General features: G+C 38.3%; 1 protein-coding gene across 3 annotated transcripts in view; it reads left to right on the top strand.

The window, feature by feature from the left end:
- Window positions 1-15,850, top strand: part of LOC149144777 (uncharacterized) — a 375,115-nt gene that overhangs the window by 308,326 nt on the left and 50,939 nt on the right. The window contains exon 6 of one of the 3 annotated variants that reach the window (XM_089449643.1): window positions 349-598. The exons of the other annotated variants lie outside the window; for them this stretch is intronic. The gene's annotated coding sequence lies outside the window, so the exon portion shown is untranslated. Of the gene's footprint in view, window positions 1-348; window positions 599-15,850 lie in introns of those variants that run through there. 3 annotated transcript variants of the gene reach the window in all.

Below are 15,850 nucleotides of genomic sequence, written 5' to 3'. Positions count from 1 at the left end.
TGCTATAAATAAAGCGTCTTTGAACGCTGATTAGTTAGCTGCTGATATGTAATTTTTGAACCCCACTGTACTTTCTATTTTGCTACATAATATATGAGAAGACCGTTCTGTTTCTAAGCGTGTAACTGATCTTTTAAGCTGGCTGGAGTAGGCAGAGGGCCCCTGTTTACTTAAGGCCTGTACAGTGCTTTTCATTTCTTGCATTTCTTCTTATCAGTTTATGTAGAATAGTTGTATAGAATGCTTTTGATTGCGATGTTTTTATCATGTACAATAGTTGTATATAACTTTGAATTCTGCTGATTACATTTCTGCACTCTTCCATGACTGATCAGTGTGTTTTTGCAGATTTCTTAGGTGCCCGGGACAGTTTTCTTTCTTCTCTTTTTACAGCTAGTGGCATTTGTGATCGTCTTATCTAGACTGCTGATCTTTATTTTGATTTCCATTAGTATCATTGCTTTAGTTTGTACTTTATTTTCTGCTCATAGCTTATCAAGTTGTTTATCTTTTAATGGCTCTTTTTATCATAATCAACTAACTTTTAGTGGAGCCAAAACATCACTTAGTGCAGCTTGGTTTATTTTGTTTTAAGACTCACATTGCTAACTTGCTCATAACTCTTTCTTATATGATCAATCCAGCTGAACGCAGAAAGGTTAAGGGGAAATTAAGTAGTGTGATTTGTCACTTAGATTGTACATTGCTTAAGATTTAATTGAAGAGTTAAAGTAGTTGTTATTGTTTTTAATTGAGTTAATGTAGATGTCATTTTCAATCTCATTTTTATCAGCGGTAGAGGTACTGGGCCAATGCCATTGGTCTTTTATTTGATGCCTTCATTTTTCCTTTAAGAGTTAATTTCATTTCAGTTGTTGTTCGAAGCTTTCTTGTAGATTACTTTTAAGTTTTAAAAAATCATCTAGAACTCATCACAATCACACACACTTCACTCACTTTATTTCATTTCCATCACATCACTGTAGGAGAAATAGATTTGAAAACAAACTTAAAAAGTTAAAAACGACAAAAACTTGAGAAACAGTTGCCTAAGTACATACAGTACACATCACTTCATCAGCTTACGAGCCCCGGGTTGACATTTAAAAGTTGCAATTTAGACATCACTAAATTGACCAAACATTTTGGCGCCGTTTCCGGGGAAGTGAAAATTAGGTAGCCAATTCTTAAAAAAAAAAACAAGAAATTTCAAGGAAGGAAAATTAATAATCTCTCAAAGTATGCTCTCCTCTTGCACCTAGAGTGATCTGGAGGATCAAAAAAGAGAAAGTTATTGGTTTAATAGTTTCTTGAGTATGCTCTCTTCTTGCACCTAGAGTGACCTGGAAGATCAAAAAGAGAATTATTATCCTGACTTGAAGGAAAATAAAAAAATGACATGCATAGAGCAAGAGATTCTAGGGGAAGGTTTTTAGCTAGAGCCAAGAGTTCGATTTTTACAAGTCCATCTACTTCAAGGAATAGACAAGAGACACCTCCCTCATCTCCAACTGACACTCCTAGCCCTAGGATTCCTGGAATTCAAGAGGCAAGAATTGACTCTCCCACACCTTCTATTGAATTTGAATCAGAAAGAGATCCTTTCCTTCCTTCTACAGAAGGACAAACTGTAATTGAAGAAGTAGAATTATCTGAAGAAGAGGGAGAAATTCCTTCTCATTCACCCTTTGTAGAAGAACCAGAAGACTCTGAAGTCTCTAGGGAAACTACTATGACAGAAGAAGGAGTTGGTAGAGGTAGAGGTAGAGGAGGAGGAGGAGGAAACAATGGAGGAGGTCGAGGTAGCATTGGGGGAAATAGGGATGGAGATAACTCATTCGGGTTTCCTATAGTCGATGAGGACTCCCGAGCCACCATGAAAAACATCTCACCATCTGTCCTCCCAAATTTCCATGGAATGAGGAATGAGGACCCTGAAACATTTCTATTTGAGTTTGAAGTCGTTTGTCGAACTTATGATTATCTGGAAGACTCTCGAAAACTCAAATTGTTTCCTTCAACATTGAAAGGAGCAGCTCTGAAGTGGTTCATGGGATTACTCACTCAATCCATTAGGTCTTGGAATGATATGAAACAAACATTTTTGGATAGGTACCTGGACTATTGTATGCCCACCAATCATAAGGATGAGGTATTCAAAATGGTACAAAAGGAAGATGAAAATTTGGAGGATTTGCTTGAAAGATTTCAATACAATTTGAAAAGAGCAAAAATGAACAACTTAGATGAGGAGACCTTGAAAGCCCTTTTGTTAAAAGCCATTAGAGATGAATGGATAGACATTTTAAACATGATGGGGAAGGGAGATATATCTCAACTTTCACTCAATGATATAGCAGAACTATGTGTCCATCTCTCAAGGAGGAAATCTAAAACTCAAAAAGGGCCTAGAGATCCTTCTCTCCTCAGAGCAAACAAATCTGCAACTAGATCAGTAAGTAGGGCTGAGATTGGCAGTATGCTTGATGAATTTAAAACTGACATCTTAGGGAGTCTTATTGAACAACTAGACACTCTTAAGATTCACAATAAGCAGAAAGCAGAAGCTGAGGCTTTGGCCATCTTTTTCCCAAAGTGTAGAAAGAAACATGCTCTAAGGGAATGTCCCTTGGAAGCAAAAGTTGTAGAGACATGTGTAATTTGCTCAGAGAATCATGAGACCAAGGATTGTCCTTCAATCCCTGGGCTCAAAGCTGTCTTTCAAGAAGATCCAAGTACACTTGAATCTCTCTGTTTTGTTGCAAGGAGACCTTGGCAGGGGCAACAAAATTCATAGAGTTGTTAAACCCTTGGCAACAACCTTGGCCCCAACCTCAAAATCCTTTTCAAGCTTGGGTACAAGGTATGCAGAATCCTTATGGGAGATTTGCTCAGTTCTACCAATATCCTCCATCTTTTCAAAACCAACAAGCTCCACAACTTCCAAATCAAAATCCACAACTATCATTACCATTTCCACAACAACAACAACCTTCTCAACAGAATCAAAATTCTCAACTCTTGCTTCTATTCCAACAGAAGTCAAATCAACTTCCTTCTCAGCCATTGCCAAACCCCAACAATAAAAATCCTCAAAATGCTTACATGATGGAAGGACAACCTTTTCCTACCTATATGATTGTTCCTCTCAATGAAGTACAACTCAGATCAGGTAGAGTCCTAGACAAACCTTCTATAAAAACTCAAGAGCAAAGCATTTTTGAGGAAGAATCTCTTGATGCCAATAAGGGTTCTGAAGCATCTCTTCAAAACCCAGACGCTCAAAAAGGAAAAGAAAAAGAATTAACCCCCACAACTCCTATAGTTGAGCAACCTACATCTCTATCCACACCTCCTTTTCCTGAAAGATTACAAATTGACAAAGGAGTGGAAAAACAAATTTGGTTGCCTGACTATAATTTCCTAGATGAATTGAAGAATGTCTGTATCAAGATTCCCTTGTTACAAGCCATTAAGGAAATTCCTATTCTAGCGAAAACAATAAAGGAGTTGAGCCTTAAAAGACCAGGAAGGAAACCAAGAGATACCAGAAGGATCCACCTGGTAGGAAAAATTGCAGACATCATGATGGGAAAGATTACTATGCAGAAATATGTAGATCCCGGTAGTCCAATTGTCAAAACACATATCAATGGGGTAGAAATACCAAATACTTTGATTGATTTAGGGGCTGCTATTAACATTATGAGCAGGCAAACTATGGAACAGCTAAAACTTCCTAATCTTCTTTTTACACCTACTTTATTGCAACTTGCAGATCGATCAATTATTAAACCAGATGGTGTATTAGAAGACATTCCTGTCTCCTTAGATTCTTGGGAATATCCAGTGGATTTCATGATTTTAACTCCCAAGAGTAATCTAGGAGGACATCCTCTTATTTTAGGAAGACCTTGGCTAGCCACAGCTGATGCTTTCATAAGTTGTAGGTCTGGGGATATGTACATTTCTGATGGTAATTCGACAAAGAAGTTCAATCTGTATCCTCCAGCAAAAGCAATCACAGAAATAGGAGATAATGAGTGGGTTGATGATGAAGATACTATACAACCTGTCTTTACCATTTCTGAGATTAGTGAAGATAGTCAAATTCTGAACACATTAGAAAATTTTGAACCATCTTCAGAATATGACTCCACACAATTTCAGTTGGATTCTGACATAGAGTGTCTATCATCTAGACAAATGTCTCTTTTCTCTATGGAAGAGTTTGGTAGTTTTGCCATTGAGATCTTTCCAGGAAAAACATTAAACATCAATAAAAACTTGGAAAAATCACAACAGGAAGAGCTAACCAAAATCTTGCAAAGACATTCTACTGCATTTGCATGGGAGTATACTGATATGAAAGGTATTGATCCTAAGACTTGCATTCATCACATCTACATTGAGGAAAACAGTAGACCAATCAAACAACCTCAAAGAAGGATGAATCCAAATCTTAGGGAGATAGTGAAAGAAGAGCTCCAAAAGTTACTTAATGTAAACTTCATTTACCCTATTTCAGATAGCCGGTGGGTTTCCCCTTTGGTTATAGTACCTAAAAAGAATGGTAAATGGAGGGTTTGCATTGATTACAGAGAATTGAACAAAGCAACTTTGAAGGATCACTTTCCTTTACCCTTTATTGATCAAGTATTAGATACTCTAGCAAGAAAAAAGTATTTCTCATTTTTGGATGGTTTTAGTGGTTACAATCAAATTCAGGTAGCACCTGAAGACCAGGACAAGACCACATTTACCTGTCCATGGGGAACTTTTGCTTACCGAGTACTTCCTTTTGGGTTATGTAATGCATCTGCAACATTTCAAAGGGCAGTACTAGGAATCTTTTTGATCTAATTCATGATTGTGTAGAGGTCTATATGGATGATTTTACAGTTTATGGTAATTCATTTGAAGAGGCATTAGAAAATTTGGAAAAAGTCCTCGTAAGATGTAAAGAAACAAATCTTTCATTAAGTTATGAAAAATGTTTTATGATGTTTACTGAAGGGATTGTTTTAGGACATCATATTTCAGGAGATGGAATCAAAGTTGATAGATCAAAAGTCGAAGTCATCTCCAAGTTACCTATTCCAAATTGTCAAAAAGATGTTAGAAGTTTTCTTGGGTTTACTGGGTATTATAGAAGATTTATTGAGAACTTCACCAAGATAGCATCTCCACTCTTCAAATTACTTACCAAAGACTGTGAATTCAAGTGGGATCCTGACTGTCAATCTGCATTTGAAACTTTAAAAACTAGAATAACTGAAGCACCCATTTTGAGAGGGCCAAATTGGAAACTCCCTTTCCACATTTCTACAGATGCTTCAGATACAGCTCTAGGAGCTGTGTTGGGTCAAAAGGATTTAGTTCCTTATGCCATTTATTACACCAGTAAAAATTTGACTCCCACTGAGTTAAATTATACTGTGACTGAAAAAGAGTTCTTAGCCGTTGTTCATGCAATCAACAAGTTTAGACACTATATAACAGGCTATGAAACTTTTGTCCATACTAATCATTCTGCAATTAAATATCTCATGAACAAACCTGTTACTAATGGCAGAGTTACAAGATGGCTTTTACTTCTACAAGAATTCAATATTACTGTGTTAGATAGACCAGGAAAACAAAATACAGTAGCTGATTTCTTGTCTAGAATTCAAAATACTAACGAAGATTCTCTCGTAGAGGATAAGTTTCCAGATGAATATCTGTTTGCAGTAACTACTAAAACTCCTTGGTATGCAGATATTGCTAACTATTTGGTTACAGGGAAGCTACCTCCACACTTATTTCCTAATGAGAAAAGGAAAATCATTCAGGAGAGCTCAAAGTATTCTTGGATTTCTAATGAATTGTTCAAAACAAGGCTAGATTGTGTGATCAGAAGATGTGTTCGGGAAGATGAAATGCCTGACATCATTAAGGCATGTCATGATGAACCGTGTGGTGGACACTTTGCTGACAAGAGGACGGCCTATAAAATCCTTTCTTTAGGATATTATTGGCCTTCTCTCTTCAAAGATGCAAAGCAATATGTTAGAAGGTGTGACAACTGCCAAAGAGTTGGGAGACCAACTCCTTTAAATGAAATGCCACTACAGCCACAGGTACTCAGCGAACCCTTTGAGAAATGGGCTTTAGATTTCGTTGGACCTATCAATCAACCATCTAAACAAAAAAAGTATATATTGGTTTGCACTGATTATGTTACTAAGTGGGTAGAAGCCAAGGCATTGCCTTCTACCACTGAAAATTCAGTTGTTCAATTTCTTTTTGAGGATATTTTTACTCGTTTTGGTGTCCCAAGAGAAATTGTGACAGATCAGGGAAGTCAATTTACATCTAAATTGATGGAGAAGCTGATGGAGGAATACAAAATCAAGCATAGAAAATCTACTCCATACCATCCGCAAGCAAATGGTCAAGTGGAATCTACAAACAAAGTTCTTGAAAGCATCATCACCAAGACTATTCATCTCCACAGAAGAGATTGGGCAGAAAGGCTTCCTGAAGCCTTATGGGCCTATAGAACTACATGGAGGAACACAACAGGACATTCTCCCTATGAACTTGTTTATGGGAAAGAAGTCTTGCTCCCCATTGAGTTTCAAATCAAGACTTTCAAGATGGCAGTTCAGTTGGGGATGAGTCTATCAGAAGCCCAAAAGCACAGAATGGAGCAGCTAAATGGGCTAGATGAAATAAGACAAGATGCAATTCTAAGGACCGATCTAGTTCAGTACCAAAGAACTAAGTGGCATGACCGATATATCAAAAAGGAGAAGTTTCAAAAGGGAGATTGGGCGCTACTGTTTGATTCAAAGTTTAAAGACTTCAAAGGGAAATTTCAAACTCATTGGATTGGGCCATATGAGATTGATGAAGTCTTTAGTAATGGAGCAGTTCGAATCAAGACTATTGATGAGTTTCAAACTCCTCTCATTGTGAATGGCCACCGATTGAAAATTTATCATAAGCCACTCTCAAAAGAGGACTTTGTCAAAATATTCCAAGAAAATTCTGCAATGAGGCTAGTGGAGAAGAATTCTTCTCCTCCATCAGCCTAATCTTAGTTTCTTTCTGAATTGAAAAAAATAAAAAAAAAAAAAAAAAAATGTATAAACCTGAAAACCAATCTCAGATTGGCGGTCTTATACAGAAAATATGGAGTGAAAATCAGGGACACCTGACACTCTATATTTTCCAAAAAAATCTCTTTCCATCCTCACTTCATTTTCATTCCATTTCACTTCACCTTCATCATTTTCCATCTCCATTTCACTTCATTCCATTTCATTTTTCCACTTCACTCCATTCACTCCATCTCATTCCATTAATAAAAGTCCCTTTCAGGACTATTTCCATTCAGTTAGTCTTTTTCTAACTAATTTTGTGCAGTTAAAAGGGAGATGTTTAGTTTCCGCGGCTGGAAACCGTTTCCGCAGCTCGCACCAGTTTTCGCAGCCAAAAACGATTTCCGCAGCCAACACCACTCTGTCTCTACAGCTAGCAGCACTCTGTTTCAAAAAGATTAACATCATCATCATCACCAAAGACAACAAGGATAGGAGGCACCTGCAGGAACAAAAAGCAATCATGGATCAACAACCTTAATCAACAAATGGCAAACCCATGAAGGTATGATCAAAATCTTTTCCAAACAACCATTTAAATGTCATTTTATGCATAATTATTAAATCATGGATAGAGCCACTAAATGCAATGATTCGGCAAGATCATCCCACTTCTCCTCCACGATAATCCTTCATCCACCTCATACCCTCCTAACGGTCTCATAATCACTCTTAGTTCAAACTCAAGTTGAGACTGCGCTTTCATTTATGAGTCGTACAAGGAAGAAGAGACCTATCGTACTACGTCTCTTCTCAACCACGATCTCCGCAGCCAATGCTAAAACGTGTGCGTAAGCCACCCGAACTTCAAGGGATTCGGTCGTTATTCCATTCTCTTTCCGCACACATTTGAACTCATTCTCGTGTTTGTCTTCTACTCCCTCGCACTCACAGCATTTCCACTCTCATTTTCGCTGTAAATTCCACAGCTCTGTTTCAAACCCCGCAGCTCTGTTTCAAACTCCACAGTTCCGTTTCAAACCCGTATTGCCTTGCATTACATTGCGGCTATTCCACTTACAGCCGTAGTCCATCTGTTTTTCCCGTGAGCATCCTCCTTGAGCATCCATACACAGTCAAAGCTTCAGCCGAAGTTAAGAGTCGAAGATGGGGAAGCTGCTTAGAGCTGAACCTGAAGGTTCAAAGTATCTAGAAGGATACCCACAGACAAAGGAAGCATTAAAGAAGGCAAAATGGTTGAAGTTCATCCAAAAATTCAGAGGATATGATAAGGAGGTAACGAAAGCGTTTGCTCGATCATTCAATGGACACACTGTGGAAGTAGGGGACCTGAAATTCACAATCACAGAGAACTCCATAGCAACAGCAACCAGCTTACCTCAGGTGGGAGACCGATGGTTTAAGAACAGAACAGTGGAAGATCAGGGATGGAAAGATATGCTTAAGAACCCAGGTATGGACACTTCAATATTCACCAAAGGGATTCTTGTACATGTGATTAAGGAAGAATGGACTGCATTGTTATTACTTGTTCAAAAGTTTGTTACATGTGAGGGCCGCTTTGGCACTATGTATATGTACCATGCTAGAATTATGATGAACTTCATGGAAGGCCATGCCATCAATTTACCCTATTTTCTGTTAAGAAGCCTAACGAAAATGAGTTCCACTGTCCAAAAGAATATAGGCCATATTGAACCTCACTTGTATCATCACGGGTTCATTAGAATGCTCATAGAAGACCAATTGAAAAACAACAATGATACATGGGAAAAGTTTTTAGTCAGGAATCATTTTCAAGAGGTAACTGAAGCTTCCGCTAGCAGTTCTCCTAGAGTCCCAAAAAGAAGTAGGAGAATGAAAAGAGATGTTGCAGCCCAAGATCCTCCTATTGTAGAAACTCAGGAGACTACTCAGGAAGAAGAGGTAAAGAGAGATAAAGCTAAGAAACAGAAAAAGGAGAAAGGGAAAGCAATTGTTCAAGAATCATGTCCATCACCTGAACCTTCAATAGAAGAAGACTATCAAACCTTGGCTAATAGACTCTCACAACTTCAAGCTGCTGCCCTCTCAAAGAAGAAACAAAAAGAAAAACAGAGTGTCCAGCCAAAGAGCACTAGTGCACAAGTGAGAAGAAGCAGTAGAATTAAAGAAAGAATGAGTGTGACTAAAGTAAAACAGTCACATTTCATTGATTTGGGAGAAAGTACACCTGAAAAGGCTCCAACTCAGATTGACCTTGAGTCCACTCCTCCACGGGAAGAGAGCCCCTTTCAGCCAGAACTTCAAACAGAATTTGATTTTGAGCATAGCCCAAAGAGATCACCTGAAATTGACCCTGACCAGCAGGAGGTATACAATTATTTGGAGACCTTAGAGCAATCAGTTGCAGGTCCAAGCACTATATTGCCTCTTAATGAACAGGTCCAATCTTTGAAACAAGAGATGTTTGAGCTAGAAGTCCTGAACCGGCATATAAAACAAGAAAACGAAGCATTGAAAGAACAAAGCAAGGTGGACAAAATTGTCCATGACAACACCATGCTTCACTTAGGACTCTGGCAGAAGAAGAACAGAAAATTGAAGAGAAAATGCAAGAAACTGAGCAGGGCCTTGATCAATTTGAAATTCAAGTGTTTGGTTAAGAAACCAAGAACAATTTTGGCAACAAGAAGAAAGAAAAGAAGGCTAGATGTTTTGGCAGAAGCATCTGAACACATGGACTGAACAACAATGACAAAGTTTTGGTTGCATGAGGACATGCAACACCTTCACAGTGGGGGTATGTTGAGCCTCAAACCTGCACTTCTTTACACATCCTCTCAGCCTCCTTTTCCTATTCATTTCTTCTTTTGCCACTCATTCCCTCCATCAAATTGCTCAAATCATTGTATTTTAGGACTTTTTACATGGTTTGTTAATTATGCTAATGACTGTGTTGTTGGTTTAGAATTTTGGTTCAAGTGCTGCACTTTCCGCAGCTCACACAGGGTTTCCGCAGCTGATCCCGGTTTCCGCAGCCAACCCCGGATTCCGCAGCTGTTTTATTAAACGGCATGTTCCAGGTGTCCTCCGGGCAGAAGAGCCACATGGGCAAGTTCGTGGAACCAAGGACATGGTGTGTGTCCTTCCAGCTCAGCCAAACCAGTCATAAAAACCCATGGTCAACGAGGGGGCAACTACGGTCAAACAGAGGTCATTGGCGGTGGCACGGCTCTGCGTGTTCGGTTTTAGAGCACGTGAAGAACAACTGGCCTCTTCCTCAGCCACGCAGATGATGGGAAACACGAATCCAACAGAAGATTTAATGCCCACCACGACCGTTGCCTAAATCCGAGGACTGTGCTAGATTACGTGTTTTTACACAGCTGATAGAATAGCGTAGTTTGTGTTAAGTTAGTTTTGTTTTCTCTGCTATAAATAAAGCGTCTCTGAACGCTGATTAGTTAGCTGCTGATATGTAATTTTTGAACCCCACTGTACTTTCTATTTTGCTACATAATATATGAGAAGACCGTTCTGTTTCTAAGCGTGTAACTGATCTTTTAAGCTGGCTGGAGTAGGCAGAGGGCCCCTGTTTACTTAAGGCCTGTACAGTGCTTTTCATTTCTTGCATTTCTTCTTATCAGTTTATGTATAATAGTTGTACAGAATGCTTTTGATTGCTATGTTTTTATCATGTACAATAGTTGTATATAACTTTGAATTCTGCTGATTACATTTCTGCACTCTTCCATGACTGATCAGTGTGTTTTTGCAGATTTCTTAGGTGCCCGGGACAGTTTTCTTTCTTCTCTTTTTACAGCTAGTGGCATTTGTGATCGTCTTATCTAGACTGCTGATCTTTATTTTGATTTCCATTAGTATCATTGCTTTAGTTTGTACTTTATTTTCTGCTCATAGCTTATCAAATTGTTTATCTTTTAATGGCTCTTTTTATCATAATCAACTAACTTTTAGTGGAGCCAGAACATCACTTAGTGCAGCTTGGTTTATTTTGTTTTAAGACTCACATTGCTAACTTTCTCATAACTCTTTCTTATATGATCAATCCAGCTGAAGGCAGAAAGGTTAAGGGGAAATTAAGTAGTGTGATTTGTCACTTAGATTGTACATTGCTTAAGATTTAATTGAAGAGTTAAAGTAGTTGTTCTTGTTTTTAATTGAGTTAATGTAGATGTCATTTTCAATCTCATTTTTATCAGCAGTAGAGGTACTGGGCCAATGCCATTGGTCTTTTATTTGATGCCTTCATTTTTCCTTTAAGAGTTAATTTCATTTCAGTTGTTGTTCGAAGCTTTCTTGTAGATTACTTTTAAGTTTTAAGAAATCATCTAGAACTCATCACAATCACACACACTTCACTCACTTTATTTCATTTCCATCACATCACTGTAGGAGAAATAGATTTGAAAACAAACTTAAAAAGTTAAAAACGACAAAAACTTAAGAAACAGTTGCCTAAGTACATACAGTACACATCACTTCATCAGCTTACGAGCCCCGGGTTGACATTTAAAAGTTGCAATTTAGACATCACTAAATTGACCAAACACCTACTAAATGAGGATTTGAGTATTGAAGACAGAATTGTTATGGAAATCAATAAAGACAGGGAATATTGGGTAGGCAAAGTCAATGGCCATCTAGAGAAGCTTCTTGACAAGGCTAACAGGGACAATCAAATGTTGAGGCACATGGCCCACCACTATCAAACAAGGAATCAGGTTGCTCAAAACAAAATCAGGAAATCGAAAGCAAGACTCAAAGAAGCCCAAGACAAGCAAAGGGAGTCAAGAAAAAGGGGTAAAAGAATGAAATCGGTGGCTAAAACATCCCAGAATGTTTACCCTATCATCCATAGTAGCCAAGGAACAAATTTTGAAACTTTTGGAGCAATTTGAATTTTTTTGAAATTTTGCAGGGAATGGCACACAGAAGCGCCACGCAGAGGTGTGACCCTTTTTCCCCGGAAATCCAAATGAAGTCTTTCCTACATGGATGAATACATGCCAAATATCAGCTTTGTTTTGCATAAAAGCTTCCTATTCTGATTAGAAACTCAAAAAACCTCACCTTTTTCATGCCTCTGCCACTAAATTTAGACTGGCGCGGCGCTTCTGAGTAAGGTTGGAAAAATCAAGTTTTGGAGGCCTTCCCATGGGTATTTTTTGGAGCTTGATGGCTCATTGGAAAGTAGACATGTGGGGCTACTTGACCCAGCTTTTAGAATGCAGAATGGACTCCTAAAAGTCTGCCAAAATCAACTCTCAATAGGCGTGACCCATTCGCTGGATGATGCAACCCTTTTGGGCTTGACGCGACCCTTTTCAGCCTGGAACGACCCTTCTGGAGACACCTTGGGAGAATGCGTTTTTGGAGGCCTTCCCATGGGTAATTTTCAAAAATTCAAGATGTTCTGGAAACTAGATAGACAAGGCTAGTTTACCATTCTTTCAGATTTCAATTTTGACTTCAGGAAGACACCTAAAAATGGCCTCAAACTTGGTGCTACGCTTTTGCAATTTTCTGAGATTTTAATTAAAATTTTCATTGTGTAATTTTTCAGAGTTTCTAGTTTGACTTTTGTAAAAGTCAAAAGGTGAAAGTGGATGAATGTAAATGGTCAAATGTAAATGTAAATGGGTTACTATATGGGTAAATAGGTGCATTATCCTCCATTTAATGCTTCGGATAAATATCTTGTGATAGTTAGATAAAAGAAGAAATGGTTGAGTAACCTCCCTAGTATGTAGCAATGATCAGATAGGTGCATGTATTTGACTTTCTTTGCTGGAAATTCGACCTCCTAAGGAGGATTTCATCTTCAGAGCCTATATGAGGCCTTTTATAATCATTTTCAAGGGTTGGACATCTGAGGAGAGAACCACTGTAGCCTATATTTGAGATTTTTGGAAATCAAAGGATAGTTTGCAAATATTATTTAGGAAACCCTGTGCAGTAAGTTTATGTTGTTGTTTTTCCTCTATTATTACTATATATGAATGATATTTAGCTTCCTTTTCCATTCATCATCTCTTCAATAATTTTCCTTGTAGTTTATAAACATAATTCTTTTCACTAAGATCTGTTTTGATGGAAAATTATTATATGTTATTTTCACTCCTGCTTAATGAATTCATGTTTCATGCTCATTAAGACCTTTATGTTTCTTCTGAACACCATACTACACTGACAAAACCTAAAATCCATCACAAAAGTACTGCTACCTTTCTCCTTCATATCTTTGCTGCTATAATCCTTTGACCCTCTGACCTAGCTACCTAGTTTTTCTCCCTTATCCAACATCAAAACCCTAAATTTTCCAAAACCTACCTGAGCCTAGCTATCTAGCCTAAAATCCTTTACATCTCAGTCATCTGTTGGCTTTGATTTCATAGAGAGAGCCCTCTCTGGTTTGGTAGGGCTAGCTACCAAACTAAAAGCTTGGTCTGTGGTTACCTCTGTTAATTCCTCTAAGCCTGAGACATTGTGGGGGATAACAGAGTATTCATATAATCATCAGGTGCCACTCTAGTGGTCAACAGGACCCATGCTGGTGACCTCTCATGGTGGCTACCTTTACTATATAATCTTTGTGGATGAATTCTTTAGCAAGACATGGATTTTCTTCTTGAAAAACAAGGACCACTCATTTAACATGTTCAAGGACTTCAAGGCTTTGGTGGGAAATTAAACAAGGAAGAAGATAAAAATCTTCAGGTCTAACAATGGAGGAGAATTCATTGACTTTTACAAGAAAGCAGGAATCAAGAAGGAGACATGTTGTCACCCAGATTGTATAGGCACTGCGACAACTGCTCAGGGTGGGGGCTTTCACTTTGATCCCGACCATTGTTCTAGATGTATCCTAGCAAAAGGCTATGGGGGGTAGTTTTTATGGAATGAGGTGAAGGAAAACGAGTTGGGAACCAACTAAGTTGGGAGACATGGATGAGTGTCCTAGCTACTTGGTTAAAATTAGCAAGACTTAAGAATTTAATTAGATTCAGAGATGAGACCAATGCCTTATGGAGTCACAATTCTTGCTTATTACAAATTTAGACCAAGTAACCGGATGGACACTCGCTGTTTAATATGATAGACTAACCCATATGAGATGCAATTCATAAGAACTATGTGTGATGCAAGGGTGTTGGTTAACTTTAGATCAAATGCCTAGTATAAGTTGAACCTTTTCCTTAAATGTTTTGAGAAACAATGTTTAGAGTAGGTTGTGAGATGGAAGCCAATGGGAAGCAAGCAGTGGCTTGATTAACGATACCTCCCCCTATGTTCCAACCACCCAGTGCCTCCAGTGTTGCAGAGATTGTGGCTCTGACAACTGCAAGTTCACCGTGTTAACCACTAAGAAGGGATGAATCCCTCAAGCTAATTGGAAAAGGGTTTCCCTAGGAGTCTATCAACTAAGTTTATGCTTGGAGGTAAGTTATTAATGCAAACTAAATCCTATGACGCTTGTGCAATGATTATGAGTGAAATTATCTTGAGTTAAGATTAGTTTATGTTATTATATTAACAATGATTAGATAATAATATTAAACAATATAAGTGTTTAAAGATACAAGTGCAAGCTTCAACTATGGACTAATCTACAAGATGCTTAACCAATTCTTGACAAGAAATTAGATAAATTTATCAACTTATCAATTAGCCACAAAGTTATAAAATGCCAATCACAATTGCCAAACATGTTTCCAAACAAGATTATGTGTGATCTTATTACTTAATGCCAATTCTCAGAAGAAACTCAACCAGATTCTCAAGATACCAAGATCCACAGGTCTATGGTTTTTCTTTTGCAGGTTCGATCTTGAATAAGGAAGAGAAAGGTCAACAAAGGTCACATTAGGCCATTCTCAAGCACCAGAAGAAGGAGAAAGCCAAGTGAAGGTTTGAAGAAGACTTGGGAAGCCATAATAAGCTCACGTGTGGCAACAACTGTTGTTAGGAAGACCGAAAATTTCATACTTATTGTAGAGGTTGAAATTATGAAGCTGGGGGTTGAAGTTGTGCTGTTGGAAGCAATGTTTTAAAAACCGATCGGTTTAAACTGGTAACTGGTCAAATCGGCTAGTCTAAACCGGTAACCAGTCAAACCAAACGGTTAGCTAGCCCACCGGGTCAAACCGGCAAAAAAATCTAGTTTGACCCTCCATTTCGCCAAAAAATTGAGCTAACCGGTCCTAACTGGTTGATTTAGGACGGAGCCGGCCGGTTTGTGGTCAAACAGGATAGTTTCGTCCTAAACCAGTGGATTCGCTGCCACGGCTGCGGAGGACCCACACAATGCTTTTTCCCAAATGTTTAGGGTGTTTTGGAGGGAAAGTAACAGTTCTTTCCCTCCAAGAACACTCTCTCCAAGCCTTTAAAATGCCCTTCTCCCTCTCATTTGTCTCACACATCTCATTTGGAGTATTTGTGAATTTGATTGGGAGCTTGGAGAGTCTTGAGTTTTTGCTGGAGTAGTCATCTTGGAGGCTTAGAGTTGAAGTTGTAGCTATTTTGGAGATAGTTTGGAGCTGTCAGTGGAGTTGGCATCTTCAAGAGGAGGCTAAAGAATCTAGTTTGTATTTCCAGGTAAGGATTTCACTTGAAAATTCCTCATTTGATTGTTGTTTATGTATTAATTTTTTTTATGGGTTATAAAATTAACAATGTAAACTTTGAAACGGGAACTCTGGCCAAAAAACTCCGAAAAAACATCAAAAACAGTGTTA

The sequence above is a fragment of the Pinus tabuliformis genome, chromosome X (genome assembly GCF_031772625.1).
Source record: "Pinus tabuliformis cultivar Carrire ecotype Pingquan chromosome X, CPIR1, whole genome shotgun sequence".
NCBI classification, from domain to species: domain Eukaryota; kingdom Viridiplantae; phylum Streptophyta; class Pinopsida; order Pinales; family Pinaceae; genus Pinus; species Pinus tabuliformis.
The sequence above is the reverse complement of the archived record's forward strand: the minus strand, read 5'-3'. Positions and strand labels throughout refer to the sequence as shown.